Source organism: Urocampus carinirostris, chromosome 8 (genome assembly GCF_059441175.1).
Source record: "Urocampus carinirostris isolate Australia breed hairy pipefish chromosome 8, RoL_Ucar_1.0, whole genome shotgun sequence".
NCBI classification, from domain to species: Eukaryota; Metazoa; Chordata; class Actinopteri; order Syngnathiformes; family Syngnathidae; genus Urocampus; species Urocampus carinirostris.
The window spans coordinates 19148590-19164037 of record NC_142356.1 but is presented as its reverse complement, the minus strand read 5'-3'; the positions used below and the strand labels follow the sequence as shown (position 1 = coordinate 19164037).

At 41.9% G+C, this 15448-nt stretch overlaps 26 non-coding genes across 26 annotated transcripts; all 26 read left to right on the top strand.

Annotated features, from left to right (window-relative positions):
- The first annotated feature begins 495 nt into the window (after positions 1–495).
- Positions 496–567, top strand: trnah-gug (transfer RNA histidin (anticodon GUG)). Its single transcript has one exon. It is a non-coding gene; the product is annotated as a tRNA-His (tRNA).
- A 796-nt stretch (positions 568–1363) lies between these two features.
- trnar-acg (transfer RNA arginine (anticodon ACG)) lies at positions 1364–1436 on the top strand. Its single transcript has one exon. It is a non-coding gene; the product is annotated as a tRNA-Arg (tRNA).
- Positions 1437–3937: 2501 nt separating this feature from the next.
- trnah-gug (transfer RNA histidin (anticodon GUG)) lies at positions 3938–4009 on the top strand. The gene has a single exon. It is a non-coding gene; the product is annotated as a tRNA-His (tRNA).
- Positions 4010–4108: 99 nt separating this feature from the next.
- trnar-ucg (transfer RNA arginine (anticodon UCG)) lies at positions 4109–4182 on the top strand. Its single transcript has one exon. It is a non-coding gene; the product is annotated as a tRNA-Arg (tRNA).
- A 453-nt stretch (positions 4183–4635) lies between these two features.
- On the top strand, positions 4636–4707 carry trnah-gug (transfer RNA histidin (anticodon GUG)). Its single transcript has one exon. It is a non-coding gene; the product is annotated as a tRNA-His (tRNA).
- Positions 4708–5332: 625 nt separating this feature from the next.
- trnah-gug (transfer RNA histidin (anticodon GUG)) lies at positions 5333–5404 on the top strand. The gene has a single exon. It is a non-coding gene; the product is annotated as a tRNA-His (tRNA).
- Positions 5405–5503: 99 nt separating this feature from the next.
- trnar-acg (transfer RNA arginine (anticodon ACG)) lies at positions 5504–5576 on the top strand. Its single transcript has one exon. It is a non-coding gene; the product is annotated as a tRNA-Arg (tRNA).
- A 453-nt stretch (positions 5577–6029) lies between these two features.
- Positions 6030–6101, top strand: trnah-gug (transfer RNA histidin (anticodon GUG)). Its single transcript has one exon. It is a non-coding gene; the product is annotated as a tRNA-His (tRNA).
- A 796-nt stretch (positions 6102–6897) lies between these two features.
- Positions 6898–6970, top strand: trnar-acg (transfer RNA arginine (anticodon ACG)). Its single transcript has one exon. It is a non-coding gene; the product is annotated as a tRNA-Arg (tRNA).
- A 453-nt stretch (positions 6971–7423) lies between these two features.
- Positions 7424–7495, top strand: trnah-gug (transfer RNA histidin (anticodon GUG)). The gene has a single exon. It is a non-coding gene; the product is annotated as a tRNA-His (tRNA).
- Positions 7496–8291: 796 nt separating this feature from the next.
- Positions 8292–8364, top strand: trnar-acg (transfer RNA arginine (anticodon ACG)). The gene has a single exon. It is a non-coding gene; the product is annotated as a tRNA-Arg (tRNA).
- A 453-nt stretch (positions 8365–8817) lies between these two features.
- Positions 8818–8889, top strand: trnah-gug (transfer RNA histidin (anticodon GUG)). The gene has a single exon. It is a non-coding gene; the product is annotated as a tRNA-His (tRNA).
- Positions 8890–8988: 99 nt separating this feature from the next.
- trnar-acg (transfer RNA arginine (anticodon ACG)) lies at positions 8989–9061 on the top strand. Its single transcript has one exon. It is a non-coding gene; the product is annotated as a tRNA-Arg (tRNA).
- A 453-nt stretch (positions 9062–9514) lies between these two features.
- On the top strand, positions 9515–9586 carry trnah-gug (transfer RNA histidin (anticodon GUG)). Its single transcript has one exon. It is a non-coding gene; the product is annotated as a tRNA-His (tRNA).
- Positions 9587–9685: 99 nt separating this feature from the next.
- trnar-acg (transfer RNA arginine (anticodon ACG)) lies at positions 9686–9758 on the top strand. Its single transcript has one exon. It is a non-coding gene; the product is annotated as a tRNA-Arg (tRNA).
- A 451-nt stretch (positions 9759–10209) lies between these two features.
- On the top strand, positions 10210–10281 carry trnah-gug (transfer RNA histidin (anticodon GUG)). The gene has a single exon. It is a non-coding gene; the product is annotated as a tRNA-His (tRNA).
- Positions 10282–10380: 99 nt separating this feature from the next.
- Positions 10381–10453, top strand: trnar-acg (transfer RNA arginine (anticodon ACG)). Its single transcript has one exon. It is a non-coding gene; the product is annotated as a tRNA-Arg (tRNA).
- A 624-nt stretch (positions 10454–11077) lies between these two features.
- On the top strand, positions 11078–11150 carry trnar-acg (transfer RNA arginine (anticodon ACG)). The gene has a single exon. It is a non-coding gene; the product is annotated as a tRNA-Arg (tRNA).
- Positions 11151–11601: 451 nt separating this feature from the next.
- On the top strand, positions 11602–11673 carry trnah-gug (transfer RNA histidin (anticodon GUG)). The gene has a single exon. It is a non-coding gene; the product is annotated as a tRNA-His (tRNA).
- A 99-nt stretch (positions 11674–11772) lies between these two features.
- On the top strand, positions 11773–11845 carry trnar-acg (transfer RNA arginine (anticodon ACG)). The gene has a single exon. It is a non-coding gene; the product is annotated as a tRNA-Arg (tRNA).
- Positions 11846–12298: 453 nt separating this feature from the next.
- Positions 12299–12370, top strand: trnah-gug (transfer RNA histidin (anticodon GUG)). Its single transcript has one exon. It is a non-coding gene; the product is annotated as a tRNA-His (tRNA).
- A 99-nt stretch (positions 12371–12469) lies between these two features.
- Positions 12470–12542, top strand: trnar-acg (transfer RNA arginine (anticodon ACG)). The gene has a single exon. It is a non-coding gene; the product is annotated as a tRNA-Arg (tRNA).
- A 453-nt stretch (positions 12543–12995) lies between these two features.
- trnah-gug (transfer RNA histidin (anticodon GUG)) lies at positions 12996–13067 on the top strand. The gene has a single exon. It is a non-coding gene; the product is annotated as a tRNA-His (tRNA).
- Positions 13068–14389: 1322 nt separating this feature from the next.
- Positions 14390–14461, top strand: trnah-gug (transfer RNA histidin (anticodon GUG)). The gene has a single exon. It is a non-coding gene; the product is annotated as a tRNA-His (tRNA).
- A 99-nt stretch (positions 14462–14560) lies between these two features.
- trnar-acg (transfer RNA arginine (anticodon ACG)) lies at positions 14561–14633 on the top strand. The gene has a single exon. It is a non-coding gene; the product is annotated as a tRNA-Arg (tRNA).
- Positions 14634–15086: 453 nt separating this feature from the next.
- On the top strand, positions 15087–15158 carry trnah-gug (transfer RNA histidin (anticodon GUG)). The gene has a single exon. It is a non-coding gene; the product is annotated as a tRNA-His (tRNA).
- Positions 15159–15448: the final 290 nt, after the last annotated feature.

The window sequence follows — 15448 nt, the reverse complement described above, 5'->3', positions numbered from 1 at the left end:
CTACGGATCACAAGATTCTAGGTTCAACTCCTAGCTAGCTCTTTTTAACCTTTTGTTGGCAACACTATCTCTGTTGCATACTTGACAAAGATCACCCAGCATGTCTTGGTTTCTCAGACCCCTGGAATTCAGTTAAGTATAATCTGTCTTGTTATCATAATCTCATTGGGATTATTTACTAACTGGCAAAATTGATCTTCAGCTTCGTTTCGACATCAAACTCCCAAAGACACTCTTATCAAGTAGAAACTAGTGAAATCACCATGGTCAGTCGTAAAACTGCATTACCATTGAACTGCTGTCATAATCTGTTTTATCGACTCTGATGTAAGGAAAACTTCTGGACAAATATTTGAACATCTCATACTACTTGCTCATGTTTAACAGTTGTCGATGAATGGGCATCCAATTAGTCTTCTTCTTCCTGGATCTTAGTGCCTCCCATGAAGAAGAAGAAGGTGAATGTGTCTTGAAGGGTCCCTGCAGGAGTCAGTGGCTATGATCGTATAGTGGTGAGTACTCTGCGTTGTGGTCGCAGTAACCCTGGTTCGATTCCAGGTCATAGCAGCAGTATTCTTTGCTATTGTAGTTTTGACAGTGATGTACTCTGGTTTTTCGGAGCAATGCCAATTTGAAGTAATTATACCAACATTAGGGAGATGGTCAGGGCTAGTGGCGCAATGGATAACGCATCTGACTACGGATCACAAGATTCTAGGTTCAACTCCTAGCTAGCTCTTTTTAACCTTTTGTTGGCAACACTATCTCTGTTGCATACTTGACAAAGATCACCCAGCGTGTCTTGGTTTCTCAGACCCCTGGAATTCAGTTAAGTATAATCTGTCTTGTTATCATAATCTCATTGGGATTATTTACTAACTGGCAAAATTGATCTTCAGCTTCGTTTCGACATCAAACTCCCAAAGACACTCTTATCAAGTAGAAACTAGTGAAATCACCATGGTCAGTCGTAAAACTGCATTACCATTGAACTGCTGTCATAATCTGTTTTATCGACTCTGATGTAAGGAAAACTTCTGGACAAATATTTGAACATCTCATACTACTTGCTCATGTTTAACAGTTGTCGATGAATGGGCATCCAATTAGTCTTGTTCTTCCTGGATCTTAGTGCCTCCCATGAAGAAGAAGAAGGTGAATGTGTCTTGAAGGGTCTCTGCAGAGGTCAGTGGCTATGATCGTATAGTGGTGAGTACTCTGCGTTGTGGTCGCAGTAACCCTGGATCGATTCCAGGTCATAGCAGCAGTATCCTTTGCTATTGTAGTTTTGACAGTGATGTACTCTGGTTTTTCGGAGTAAGGCCAATTTGAAGTAATTATACCAACATTAGGGCAGTGGTCAGGGCTAGTGGCGCAATGGATAACGCATCTGACTACGGATCAGAAGATTCTAGGTTCAACTCCTAGCTAGCTCTTTTTAACCTTTTGTTGGCAACACTATCTCTGTTGCATACTTGACAACGATCACCCGGCGTGTCTTGGTTCCTCAGACCCCTGAAATTCAGTTAAGTATAATCTTTCTTGTTATCATAATCTCATTGGGATTATTTACTAACTGGCAAAATTGATCTTCAGCTTCGTTTCGACATCAAACTCCCAAAGACACTCTTATCAAGTAGAAACTAGTGAAATCACCATGCTCAGTCGTAAAACTGCATTACCATTGAACTGCTGTCATAATCTGTTTTATCGACTCTGATGTAAGGAAAACTTCTGGACAAATATTTGAACATCCTATAAAGACTGTACGCTGCTATGCCAACAACAAGCCCTGGATCACGAGAGACATCAAGTGCCTTCTGAACCAAAAGAAGAGGGCCTTTAAAAATGGTGATCATCAGGAGCTAAAACGAGTACAGAAGGAGCTCAAAGTCCAGCTCCAGAAAGGGAAGGAGCAGTACAGGAGGAAGTTGGAGAAAAAGCTGCTGAACAACAACATGAAGGAGGTGTGGGAAGGGATGAAAACAATTACTGGCTGCAGCACCAAGCAGAGTGTGGCTGTGGATATAGATGTGGGGCGAGTCAACCAGTTGAACAACTTTTTCAACAGGTTTGACCACTCCGCCTCATCCTCACCCCTGAGTTGTGCAGCTGTCCTTCCCCCTCCCCCTCTGGACACTAGCATGGAAGACATCCCCCCACTAAAAATAACTTCAGCCCAGGTGTGTGGGGAGCTGAGAAGGCTACGAACCAGCAAGGCAGCTGGTCCGGATGGAATATCCCCCCGACTGCTGAAAGCCTGTGCGTCTGAGCTGGGAGACCCTCTACAGCGCATCTTCAACCTGAGCCTTGAACAGGGGAGGGTCCCTCAGCTGTGGAAAACATCCTGCATCATCCCAGTCCCAAAGAAATCAAGACCAGAGGAACTCAACGACTTCAGGCCAGTCGCCCTGACATCACATGTGATGAAGACCATGGAGCGGCTGCTGCTGCACCACCTGAGGCTACAGGTCCGTCACGCCATCGACCCACTGCAATTTGCTTACCAGGAGAAGGTGGGAGTGGAGGATGCTATATTATACATGTTACACCGATCCCTCTCTCACCTGGATAGGGCGAAGGGGGCTGTGAGGATTACATTTTTGGACTTCTCTAGTGCCTTCAATACCATACAGCCTCTGCTACTGAGTAGGAAATTGACAGAGATGGGAGTTAGCTCACACCTTGTAGAATGGATTACTGACTACCTGACAGGCAGACCGCAGTATGTGAAACAGGGGGGCTGTACATCGGACACCGTGGTTAGCAGCACAGGATCTCCGCAGGGGACCGTTCTCTCTCCGTTCCTATTCATTCTATATACATCGGACTTTAAGTACAACTCTGAGTCCTGCCATGTGCAAAAGTTTGCAGATGACACTGCGATCGTGGGATGTATCAGAAACGGGCAGGAGGAGGAGTACAGGAAATTGATTCAGGACTTTGTCCGATGGAGCGACGCAAACCACCTGCACCTAAACACCACCAAGACCAGAGAGATGGTGGTGGACTTCAGGAGAACCAGAACTCATCCGGTTCCTGTAACCATCAAGGGAGAATGTGTAGAATTTGTCCAGACCTACAAATACCTGGGTGTGCAGCTGGACAACAAACTGGACTGGACTGCCAACACAGAAGCTCTATGTAGGAAAGGGCAAAGCCGACTTTACTTCCTCAGAAGGCTGGCCTCCTTCAACATCTGCAAAAAGCTCCTGAAAATATTCTATGAGACAGTAGTGGCAAGCGCCCTCTTCTATGCGGCAGCGTGTTGGGGAGGCAGCGTCAAGAAGAAGGATGCCTCTTGTCTCAATAAACTGGCTAGGAAAGCGAGCTCTGTTGTGGGCAAAGAGCTAGACAGCCTAACAACAGTAGCTGAGAGACAGGCACTGAAAAAGCTGAGGTCAATCATGGACAATCCATCGCATCCGCTTCACAGCATTATCTCCGGACAGAAGAGCAGTTTCAGTGACAGACTGCTGTCACTGTCTTGTACTACGGACAGACTGAAGAGATCTTTTCTTCCTCATGCCATGAGGCTCTTTAACTCCACCCGGCAGAGTAAAGGCCCACATTAAACCATACCACCTACATTGGATATTACTGAATCTTACTGCATTATGTGTTCTGTGTAGCACTATTTGGTTACTCTATATAACATGCTAAAGTGGGCATTTGCACGTCACACTGGGTATTTGTATATTGTATTCTTTTGGCTTTATTATTGTACTGTTCTCAGCTTAGGGATGCTGCTGGAAATGTGAATTTCCCTTAGGGGATGAATAAAGTATCTATCTATCTATCTATCTATCTACTTGCTCATGTTTAACAGTTGTCGATGAATGGGCATCCAATTAGTCTTGTTCTTCCTGGATCTTAGTGCCTCCCATGAAGAAGAAGAAGGTGAATGTGTCTTGAAGGGTCTCTGCAGGAGTCAGTGGCTATGATCGTATAGTGGTGAGTACTCTGCGTTGTGGTCGCAGTAATCCTGGTTCGATTCCAGGTCATAGCAGCAGTATTCTTTGCTATTGTAGTTTTGACAGTGATGTACTCTGGTTTTTCGGAGCAATGCTAATTTGAAGTAATTATACCAACATTAGGACAGTGGTCAGGGCTAGTGGCGCAATGGATAACGCATCTGACTTCGGAATCAGAAGATTCTAGGTTCAACTCCTAGCTAGCTCTTTTTAACCTTTTGTTGGCAACACTATCTCTGTTGCATACTTGACAACGATCACCCGGCGTGTCTTGGTTTCTCAGACCCCTGAAATTCAGTTAAGTATAATCTTTCTTGTTATCATAATCTCATTGGGATTATTTACTAACTGGCAAAATTGATCTTCAGCTTCGTTTCGACATCAAACTCCCAAAGACACTCTTATCAAGTAGAAACTAGTGAAATCACCATGGTCAGTCGTAAAACTGCATTACCATTGAACTGCTGTCATAATCTGTTTTATCGACTCTGATGTAAGGAAAACTTCTGGACAAATATTTGAACATCTCATACTACTTGCTCATGTTTAACAGTTGTCGATGAATGGGCATCCAATTAGTCTTGTTCTTCCTGGATCTTAGTGCCTCCCATGAAGAAGAAGAAGGTGAATGTGTCTTGAAGGGTCTTTGCAGGAGTCAGTGGCTATGATCGTATAGTGGTGAGTACTCTGCGTTGTGGTCGCAGTAACCCTGGTTCGATTCCAGGTCATAGCAGCAGTATTCTTTGCTATTGTAGTTGTGACAGTGATGTACTCTGGTTTTTCGGAGCAATGACAATTTGAAGTAATTATACCAACATTAGGGTGATGGTCAGGGCTAGTGGCGCAATGGATAACGCATCTGACTACGGATCACAAGATTCTAGGTTCAACTCCTAGCTAGCTCTTTTTAACCTTTTGTTGGCAACACTATCTCTGTTGCATACTTGACAAAGATCACCCAGCGTGTCTTGGTTTCTCAGACCCCTGGAATTCAGTTAAGTATAATCTGTCTTGTTATCATAATCTCATTGGGATTATTTACTAACTGGCAAAATTGATCTTCAGCTTCGTTTCGACATCAAACTCCCAAAGACACTCTTATCAAGTAGAAACTAGTGAAATCACCATGGTCAGTCGTAAAACTGCATTACCATTGACCTGCTGTCATAATATGTTTTATCGACTCTGATGTAAGGAAAACTTCTGGACAAATATTTGAACATCTCATACTACTTGCTCATGTTTAACAGTTGTCGATGAATGGGCATCCAATTAGTCTTGTTCTTCCTGGATCTTAGTGCCTCCCATGAAGAAGAAGAAGGTGAATGTGTTTTGAAGGGTCTCTGCAGGAGTCAGTGGCTATGATCGTATAGTGGTGAGTACTCTGCGTTGTGGTCGCAGTAACCCTGGTTCGATTCCAGGTCATAGCAGCAGTATTCTTTGCTATTGTAGTTTTGACAGTGATGTACTCTGGTTTTTCGGAGTAATGCCAATTTGAAGTAGTTATACCAACATTAGGACGGTGGTCAGGGCTAGTGGCGCAATGGATAACGCATCTGACTACGGATCAGAATATTCTAGGTTCAACTCCTAGCTAGCTCTTTTTAACCTTTTGTTGGCAACACTATCTCTGTTGCATACTTGACAACGATCACCCGGCGTGTCTTGGTTTCTCAGACCCCTGAAATTCAGTTAAGTATAATCTGTCTTGTTATCATAATCTCATTGGGATTATTTACTAACTGGCAAAATTGATCTTCAGCTTCGTTTCGACATCAAACTCCCAAAGACACTCTTATCAAGTAGAAACTAGTGAAATCACCATGGTCAGTCGTAAAACTGCATTACCATTGAACTGCTGTCATAATCTGTTTTATCGACTCTGATGTAAGGAAAACTTCTGGACAAATATTTGAACATCTCATACTACTTGCTCATGTTTAACAGTTGTCGATGAATGGGCATCCAATTAGTCTTGTTCTTCCTGGATCTTAGTGCCTCCCATGAAGAAGAAGAAGGTGAATGTGTCTTGAAGGGTCTCTGCAGGAGTCAGTGGCTATGATCGTATAGTGGTGAGTACTCTGCGTTGTGGTCGCAGTAACCCTGGTTCGATTCCAGGTCATAGCAGCAGTATTCTTTGCTATTGTAGTTTTGACAGTGATGTACTCTGGTTTTTCGGAGCAATGCTAATTTGAAGTAATTATACCAACAATAGGGTGATGGTCAGGGCTAGTGGCGCAATGGATAACGCATCTGACTACGGATCATAAGATTCTAGGTTCAACTCCTAACTAGCTCTTTTTAACCTTTTGTTGGCAACACTATCTCTGTTGCATACTTGACAACGATCACCCGGCGTGTCTTGGTTTCTCAGACCCCTGAAATTCAGTTAAGTATAATCTTTCTTGTTATCATAATCTCATTGGGATTATTTACTAACTGGCAAAATTGATCTTCAGCTTCCTTTCGACATCAAACTCCCAAAGACACTCTTATCAAGTAGAAACTAGTGAAATCACCATGGTCAGTCGTAAAACTGCATTACCATTGAACTGCTGTCATAATCTGTTTTATCGAATCTGATGTAAGGAAAACTTCTGGACAAATATTTGAACATCTCATACTACTTGCTCATGTTTAACAGTTGTCGATGAATGGGCATCCAATTAGTCTTGTTCTTCCTGGATCTTAGTGCCTCCCATGAAGAAGAAGAAGGTGAATGTGTTTTGAAGGGTCTCTGCAGGAGTCAGTGGCTATGATCGTATAGTGGTGAGTACTCTGCGTTGTGGTCGCAGTAAGCCTGGTTCGATTCCAGGTAATAGCAGCAGTATTCTTTGCTATTGTAGTTTTGACAGTGATGTACTCTGGTTTTTCGGAGTAATGCCAATTTGAAGTAGTTATACCAACATTAGTGCGGTGGTCAGGGCTAGTGGCGCAATGGATAACGCATCTGACTACGGATCAGAAGATTCTAGGTTCAACTCCTAGCTAGCTCTTTTTAACCTTTTGTTGGCAACACTATCTCTGTTGCATACTTGACAACGATCACCCGGCGTGTCTTGGTTTCTCAGACCCCTGAAATTCAGTTAAGTATAATCTTTCTTGTTATCATAATCTCATTGGGATTATTAACTAACTGGCAAAATTGATCTTCAGCTTCGTTTCGACATCAAACTCCCAAAGACACTCTTATCAAGTAGAAACTAGTGAAATCACCATGGTCAGTCGTAAAACTGCATTACCATTGAACTGCTGTCATAATCTGTTTTATCGACTCTGATGTAAGGAAAACTTCTGGACAAATATTTGAACATCTCATACTACTTGCTCATGTTTAACAGTTGTCGATGAATGGGCATCCAATTAGTCTTGTTCTTCCTGGATCTTAGTGCCTCCCATGAAGAAGAAGAAGGTGAATGTGTCTTGAAGGGTCTCTGCAGGAGTCAGTGGCTATGATCGTATAGTGGTGAGTACTCTGCGTTGTGGTCGCAGTAACCCTGGTTCGATTCCAGGTCATAGCAGCAGTATTCTTTGCTATTGTAGTTTTGACAGTGATGTACTCTGGTTTTTCGGAGCAATGCTAATTTGAAGTAATTATACCAACAATAGGGTGATGGTCAGGGCTAGTGGCGCAATGGATAATGCATCTGACAACGGATCATAAGATTCTAGGTTCAACTCCTAACTAGCTCTTTTTAACCTTTTGTTGGCAACACTATCTCTGTTGCATACTTGACAACGATCACCCGGCGTGTCTTGGTTTCTCAGACCCCTGAAATTCAGTTAAGTATAATCTTTTTTGTTATCATAATCTCATTGGGATTATTTACTAACTGGCAAAATTGATCTTCAGCTTCCTTTCGACATCAAACTCCCAAAGACACTCTTATCAAGTAGAAACTAGTGAAATCACCATGGTCAGTCGTAAAACTGCATTACCATTGAACTGCTGTCATAATCTGTTTTATCGACTCTGATGTAAGGAAAACTTCTGGACAAATATTTGAACATCTCATACTACTTGCTCATGTTTAACAGTTGTCGATGAATGGGCATCCAATTAGTCTTGTTCTTCCTGGATCTTAGTGCCTCCCATGAAGAAGAAGAAGGTGAATGTGTTTTGAAGGGTCTCTGCAGGAGTCAGTGGCTATGATCGTATAGTGGTGAGTACTCTGCGTTGTGGTCGCAGTAAGCCTGGTTCGATTCCAGGTAATAGCAGCAGTATTCTTTGCTATTGTAGTTTTGACAGTGATGTACTCTGGTTTTTCGGAGTAATGCCAATTTGAAGTAGTTATACCAACATTAGGGCGGTGGTCAGGGCTAGTGGCGCAATGGATAACGCATCTGACTACGGATCAGAAGATTCTAGGTTCAACTCCTAGCTAGCTCTTTTTAACCTTTTGTTGGCAACACTATCTCTGTTGCATACTTGACAACGATCACCCGGCGTGTCTTGGTTTCTCAGACCCCTGAAATTCAGTTAAGTATAATCTTTCTTGTTATCATAATCTCATTGGGATTATTAACTAACTGGCAAAATTGATCTTCAGCTTCGTTTCGACATCAAACTCCCAAAGACACTCTTATCAAGTAGAAACTAGTGAAATCACCATGGTCAGTCGTAAAACTGCATTACCATTGAACTGCTGTCATAATCTGTTTTATCGACTCTGATGTAAGGAAAACTTCTGGACAAATATTTGAACATCTCATACTACTTGCTCATGTTTAACAGTTGTCGATGAATGGGCATCCAATTAGTCTTGTTCTTCCTGGATCTTAGTGCCTCCCATGAAGAAGAAGAAGGTGAATGTGTCTTGAAGGGTCTCTGCAGGAGTCAGTGGCTATGATCGTATAGTGGTGAGTACTCTGCGTTGTGGTCGCAGTAACCCTGGTTCGATTCCAGGTCATAGCAGCAGTATTCTTTGCTATTGTAGTTTTGACAGTGATGTACTCTGGTTTTTCCGAGCAATGCTAATTTGAAGTAATTATACCAACAATAGGATGATGGTCAGGGCTAGTGGCGCAATGGATAACGCATCTGACTACGGATCATAAGATTCTAGGTTCAACTCCTAGCTAGCTCTTTTTAACCTTTTGTTGGCAACACTATCTCTGTTGCATACTTGACAACGATCACCCGGCGTGTCTTGGTTTCTCAGACCCCTGAAATTCAGTTAAGTATAATCTTTCTTGTTATCATAATCTCATTGGGATTATTTACTAACTGGCAAAATTGATCTTCAGCTTCCTTTCGACATCAAACTCCCAAAGACACTCTTATCAAGTAGAAACTAGTGAAATCACCATGGTCAGTCGTAAAACTGCATTACCATTGAACTGCTGTCATAATCTGTTTTATCGACTCTGATGTAAGGAAAACTTCTGGACAAATATTTGAACATCTCATACTACTTGCTCATGTTTAACAGTTGTCGATGAATGGGCATCCAATTAGTCTTGTTCTTCCTGGATCTTAGTGCCTCCCATGAAGAAGAAGAAGGTGAATGTGTCTTGAAGGGTCTCTGCAGGAGTCAGTGGCTATGATCGTATAGTGGTGAGTACTCTGCGTTGTGGTCGCAGTAACCCTGGTTCGATTCCAGGTCATAGCAGCAGTATTCTTTGCTATTGTAGTTTTGACAGTGATGTACTCTGGTTTTTCGGAGCAATGCTAATTTGAAGTAATTATACCAACAATAGGGTGATGGTCAGGGCTAGTGGCGCAATGGATAACGCATCTGACTACGGATCAGAAGATTCTAGGTTCAACTCCTAGCTAGCTCTTTTTAACCTTTTGTTGGCAACACTATCTCTGTTGCATACTTGACAACGATCACCCGGCGTGTCTTGGTTTCTCAGACCCCTGAAATTCAGTTAAGTATAATCTTTCTTGTTAGCATAATCTCATTGGGATTATTTACTAACTGGCAAAATTGATCTTCAGCTTCGTTTCGACATCAAACTCCCAAAGACACTCTTATCAAGTAGAAACTAGTGAAATCACCATGGTCAGTCGTAAAACTGCATTACCATTGACCTGCTGTCATAATCTGTTTTATCGACTGATGTAAGTAAAACTTCTGGACAAATATTTGAACATCTCATACTACTTGCTCATGTTTAACAGTTGTCGATGAATGGGCATCCAATTAGTCTTGTTCTTCCTGGATCTTAGTGCCTCCCATGAAGAAGAAGAAGGTGAATGTGTCTTGAAGGGTCTCTGCAGGAGTCAGTGGCTATGATCGTATAGTGGTGAGTACTCTGCGTTGTGGTCGCAGTAACCCTGGTTCGATTCCAGGTCATAGCAGCAGTATTCTTTGCTATTGTAGTTTTGACAGTGATGTACTCTGGTTTTTCGGAGCAATGCTAATTTGAAGTAATTATACCAACAATATGGTGATGGTCAGGGCTAGTGGCGCAATGGATAACGCATCTGACTACGGATCAGAAGATTCTAGGTTCAACTCCTAGCTAGCTCTTTTTAACCTTTTGTTGGCAACACTATCTCTGTTGCATACTTGACAAAGATCACCCGGCGTGTCTTGGTTTCTCAGACCCCTGGAATTCAGTTAAGTATAATCTTTCTTGTTATCATAATCTCATTGGGATTATTTACTAACTGGCAAAATTGATCTTCAGCTTCGTTTCGACATCAAACTCCCAAAGACACTCTTATCAAGTAGAAACTAGTGAAATCACCATGGTCAGTCGTAAAACTGCATTACCATTGAACTGCTGTCATAATCTGTTTTATCGACTCTGATGTAAGGAAAACTTCTGGACAAATATTTGAACATCTCATACTACTTGCTCATGTTTAACAGTTGTCGATGAATGGGCATCCAATTAGTCTTGTTCTTCCTGGATCTTAGTGCCTCCCATGAAGAAGAAGAAGGTGAATGTGTCTTGAAGGGTCTCTGCAGGAGTCAGTGGCTATGATCGTATAGTGGTGAGTACTCTGCGTTGTGGTCGCAGTAACCCTGGTTCGATTCCAGGTCATAGTAGCAGTATACTTTGCTATTGTAGTTTTGACAGTGATGTACTCTGGTTTTTCGGAGCAATGCTAATTTGAAGTAATTATACCAACAATAGGGTGATGGTCAGGGCTAGTGGCGCAATGGATAACGCATCTGACTACGGATCAGAAGATTCTAGGTTCAACTCCTAGCTAGCTCTTTTTAACCTTTTGTTGGCAACACTATCTCTGTTGCATACTTGACAACGATCACCCGGCGTGTCTTGGTTTCTCAGACCCCTGGAATTCAGTTAAGTATAATCTGTCTTGTTATCATAATCTCATTGGGATTATTTACTAACTGGCAAAATTGATCTTCAGCTTCGTTTCGACATCAAACTCCCAAAGACACTCTTATCAAGTAGAAACTAGTGAAATCACCATGGTCAGTCGTAAAACTGCATTACCATTGACCTGCTGTCATAATCTGTTTTATCGACTGATGTAAGGAAAACTTCTGGACAAATATTTGAACATCTCATACTACTTGCTCATGTTTAACAGTTGTCGATGAATGGGCATCCAATTAGTCTTGTTCTTCCTGGATTTTAGTGCCTCCCATGAAGAAGAAGAAGGTGAATGTGTCTTGAAGGGTCTCTGCAGGAGTCAGTGGCTATGATCGTATAGTGGTGAGTACTCTGCGTTGTGGTCGCAGTAACCCTGGTTCGATTCCAGGTCATAGCAGCAGTATTCTTTGCTATTGTAGTTTTGACAGTGATGTACTCTGGTTTTTCGGAGCAATGCTAATTTGAAGTAATTATACCAACATTAGGGTGATGGTCAGGGCTAGTGGCGCAATGGATAACGCATCTGACTACGGATCAGAAGATTCTAGGATCAACTCCTAGCTAGCTCTTTTTAACCTTTTGTTGGCAACACTATCTCTGTTGCATACTTGACAAAGATCACCCGGCGTGTCTTGGTTTCTCAGACCCCTGGAATTCAGTTAAGTATAATCTGTCTTGTTATCATAATCTCATTGGGATTATTTACTAACTGGCAAAATTGATCTTCAGCTTCGTTTCGACATCAAACTCCCAAAGACACTCTTATCAAGTAGAAACTAGTGAAATCACCACGGTCAGTCGTAAAACTGCATTACCATTGACCTGCTGTCATAATCTGTTTTATCGACTCTGATGTAAGGAAAACTTCTGGACAAATATTTGAACATCTCATACTACTTGCTCATGTTTAACAGTTGTCGATGAATGGGCATCCAATTAGTCTTGTTCTTCCTGGATCTTAGTGCCTCCCATGAAGAAGAAGAAGGTGAATGTGTTTTGAAGGGTCTCTGCAGGAGTCAGTGGCTATGATCGTATAGTGGTGAGTACTCTGCGTTGTGGTCGCAGTAACCCTGGTTCGATTCCAGGTCATAGCAGCAGTATTCTTTGCTATTGTAGTTTTGACAGTGATGTACTCTGGTTTTTCCGAGCAATGCTAATTTGAAGTAATTATACCAACATTAGGGTGGTGGTCAGGGCTAGTGGCGCAATGGATAACGCATCTGACTACGGATCAGAAGATTCTAGGTTCAACTCCTAGCTAGCTCTTCTTAACCTTTTGTTGGCAACACTATCTCTGTTGCATACTTGACAACGATCACCCGGCGTGTCTTGGTTTCTCAGACCCCTGGAATTCAGTTAAGTATAATCTGTCTTGTTATCATAATCTCATTGGGATTATTTACTAACTGGCAAAATTGATCTTCAGCTTCGTTTCGACATCAAACTCCCAAAGACACTCTTATCAAGTAGAAACTAGTGAAATCACCATGGTCAGTCGTAAAACTGCATTACCATTGAACTGCTGTCATAATCTGTTTTATCGACTCTGATGTAAGGAAAACTTCTGGACAAATATTTGAACATCTCATACTACTTGCTCATGTTTAACAGTTGTCGATGAATGGGCATCCAATTAGTCTTCTTCTTCCTGGATCTTAGTGCGTCCCATGAAGAAGAAGAAGGTGAATGTGTCTTGAAGGGTCTCTGCAGGAGTCAGTGGCTATGATCGTATAGTGGTGAGTACTCTGCGTTGTGGTCGCAGTAACCCTGGTTCGATTCCAGGTCATAGCAGCAGTATTCTTTGCTATTGTAGTTTTGACAGTGATGTACTCTGGTTTTTCGGAGCAATGCTAATTTGAAGTAATTATACCAACATTAGGGTGATGGTCAGGGCTAGTGGGGCAATGGATAACGCATCTGACTACGGATAAGAAGATTCTAGGTTCAACTCCTAGCTAGCTCTTTTTAAACTTTTGTTGGCAACAGTATCTCTGTTACATCCTTGACAAAGATCACCCGGCGTGTCTTGGTTTCTCAGACCCCTGGAATTCAGTTAAGTATAATCTGTCTTGTTATCATAATCTCATTGGTATTATTTACTAACTGGCAAAATTGATCTTCAGCTTCGTTTTGACATCAAATTCCCAAAGACACTCTTATCAAGTAGAAACTAGTGAAATCACCATGGTCAGTCGTAAAACTGCATTACCATTGAACTGCTGTCATAATCTGTTTTATCGACTCTGATGTAAGGAAAACTTCTGGATAAATATTTGAACATCTCATACTACTTGCTCATGTTTAACAGTTGTCCATGAATGGGGATCCAATTCGTTTTGTTCTTCCTGGATCTTATAACCTCCCATGAAGAAGAAGAAGGTGAATGTGTCTCGAAGGGTCTCTGCAGGAGTCAGTGGCTGTGATCGTATAGTGGTGAGTACTCTGCGTTATGGTCGCAGTAACCCTGGTTCGATTCCAGTTCATAGCAGCAGTATTCTTTGCTATTGTAGTTTTGACAGTTATGTACTATGGTTTTTCGGAGTAATGCCAATTTGAAGTAATTATACCAACATTTTGGCAGGGTTCAAGGCTAGTGGTGTACTGGATAACGCATCTGACCATGGATGCGAAGATTCTAGTTTCAACTCCTGCCTAGCTCATTTTAAACTTTTGTTGGCAACACTATCTCTGTTGCATACTTGACAAAGATCACCCGGGGTGTCTTGGTTTCTCTGACCCCTGGAATTCAGTTAAGTTTAATCATTCTTGTTATCATAATCTCATTGGGATTATTTACTAACTGGCAAAATTGATCTTCAGCTTCGTTTCGACATCAAACTCCCAAAGACACTCTTATCAAGTAGAAACTAGTGAAATCACCACGGTCAGTCGTAAAACTGCATTACCATTGACCTGCTGTCATAATCTGTTTTATCGACTCTGATGTAAGGAAAACTTCTGGACAAATATTTGAACATCTCATACTACTTGCTCATGTTTAACAGTTGTCGATGAATGGGCATCCAATTAGTCTTGTTCTTCCTGGATCTTAGTGCCTCCCATGAAGAAGAAGAAGGTGAATGTGTTTTGAAGGGTCTCTGCAGGAGTCAGTGGCTATGATCGTATAGTGGTGAGTACTCTGCGTTGTGGTCGCAGTAACCCTGGTTCGATTCCAGGTCATAGCAGCAGTATTCTTTGCTATTGTAGTTTTGACAGTGATGTACTCTGGTTTTTCCGAGCAATGCTAATTTGAAGTAATTATACCAACATTAGGGTGGTGGTCAGGGCTAGTGGCGCAATGGATAACGCATCTGACTACGGATCAGAAGATTCTAGGTTCAACTCCTAGCTAGCTCTTCTTAACCTTTTGTTGGCAACACTATCTCTGTTGCATACTTGACAACGATCACCCGGCGTGTCTTGGTTTCTCAGACCCCTGGAATTCAGTTAAGTATAATCTGTCTTGTTATCATAATCTCATTGGGATTATTTACTAACTGGCAAAATTGATCTTCAGCTTCGTTTCGACATCAAACTCCCAAAGACACTCTTATCAAGTAGAAACTAGTGAAATCACCATGGTCAGTCGTAAAACTGCATTACCATTGAACTGCTGTCATAATCTGTTTTATCGACTCTGATGTAAGGAAAACTTCTGGACAAATATTTGAACATCTCATACTACTTGCTCATGTTTAACAGTTGTCGATGAATGGGCATCCAATTAGTCTTCTTCTTCCTGGATCTTAGTGCGTCCCATGAAGAAGAAGAAGGTGAATGTGTCTTGAAGGGTCTCTGCAGGAGTCAGTGGCTATGATCGTATAGTGGTGAGTACTCTGCGTTGTGGTCGCAGTAACCCTGGTTCGATTCCAGGTCATAGCAGCAGTATTCTTTGCTATTGTAGTTTTGACAGTGATGTACTCTGGTTTTTCGGAGCAATGCTAATTTGAAGTAATTATACCAACATTAGGGTGATGGTCAGGGCTAGTGGGGCAATGGATAACGCATCTGACTACGGATAAGAAGATTCTAGGTTCAACTCCTAGCTAGCTCTTTTTAAACTTTTGTTGGCAACAGTATCTCTGTTACATCCTTGACAAAGATCACCCGGCGTGTCTTGGTTTCTCAGACCCCTGGAATTCAGTTAAGTATAATCTGTCTTGTTATCATAA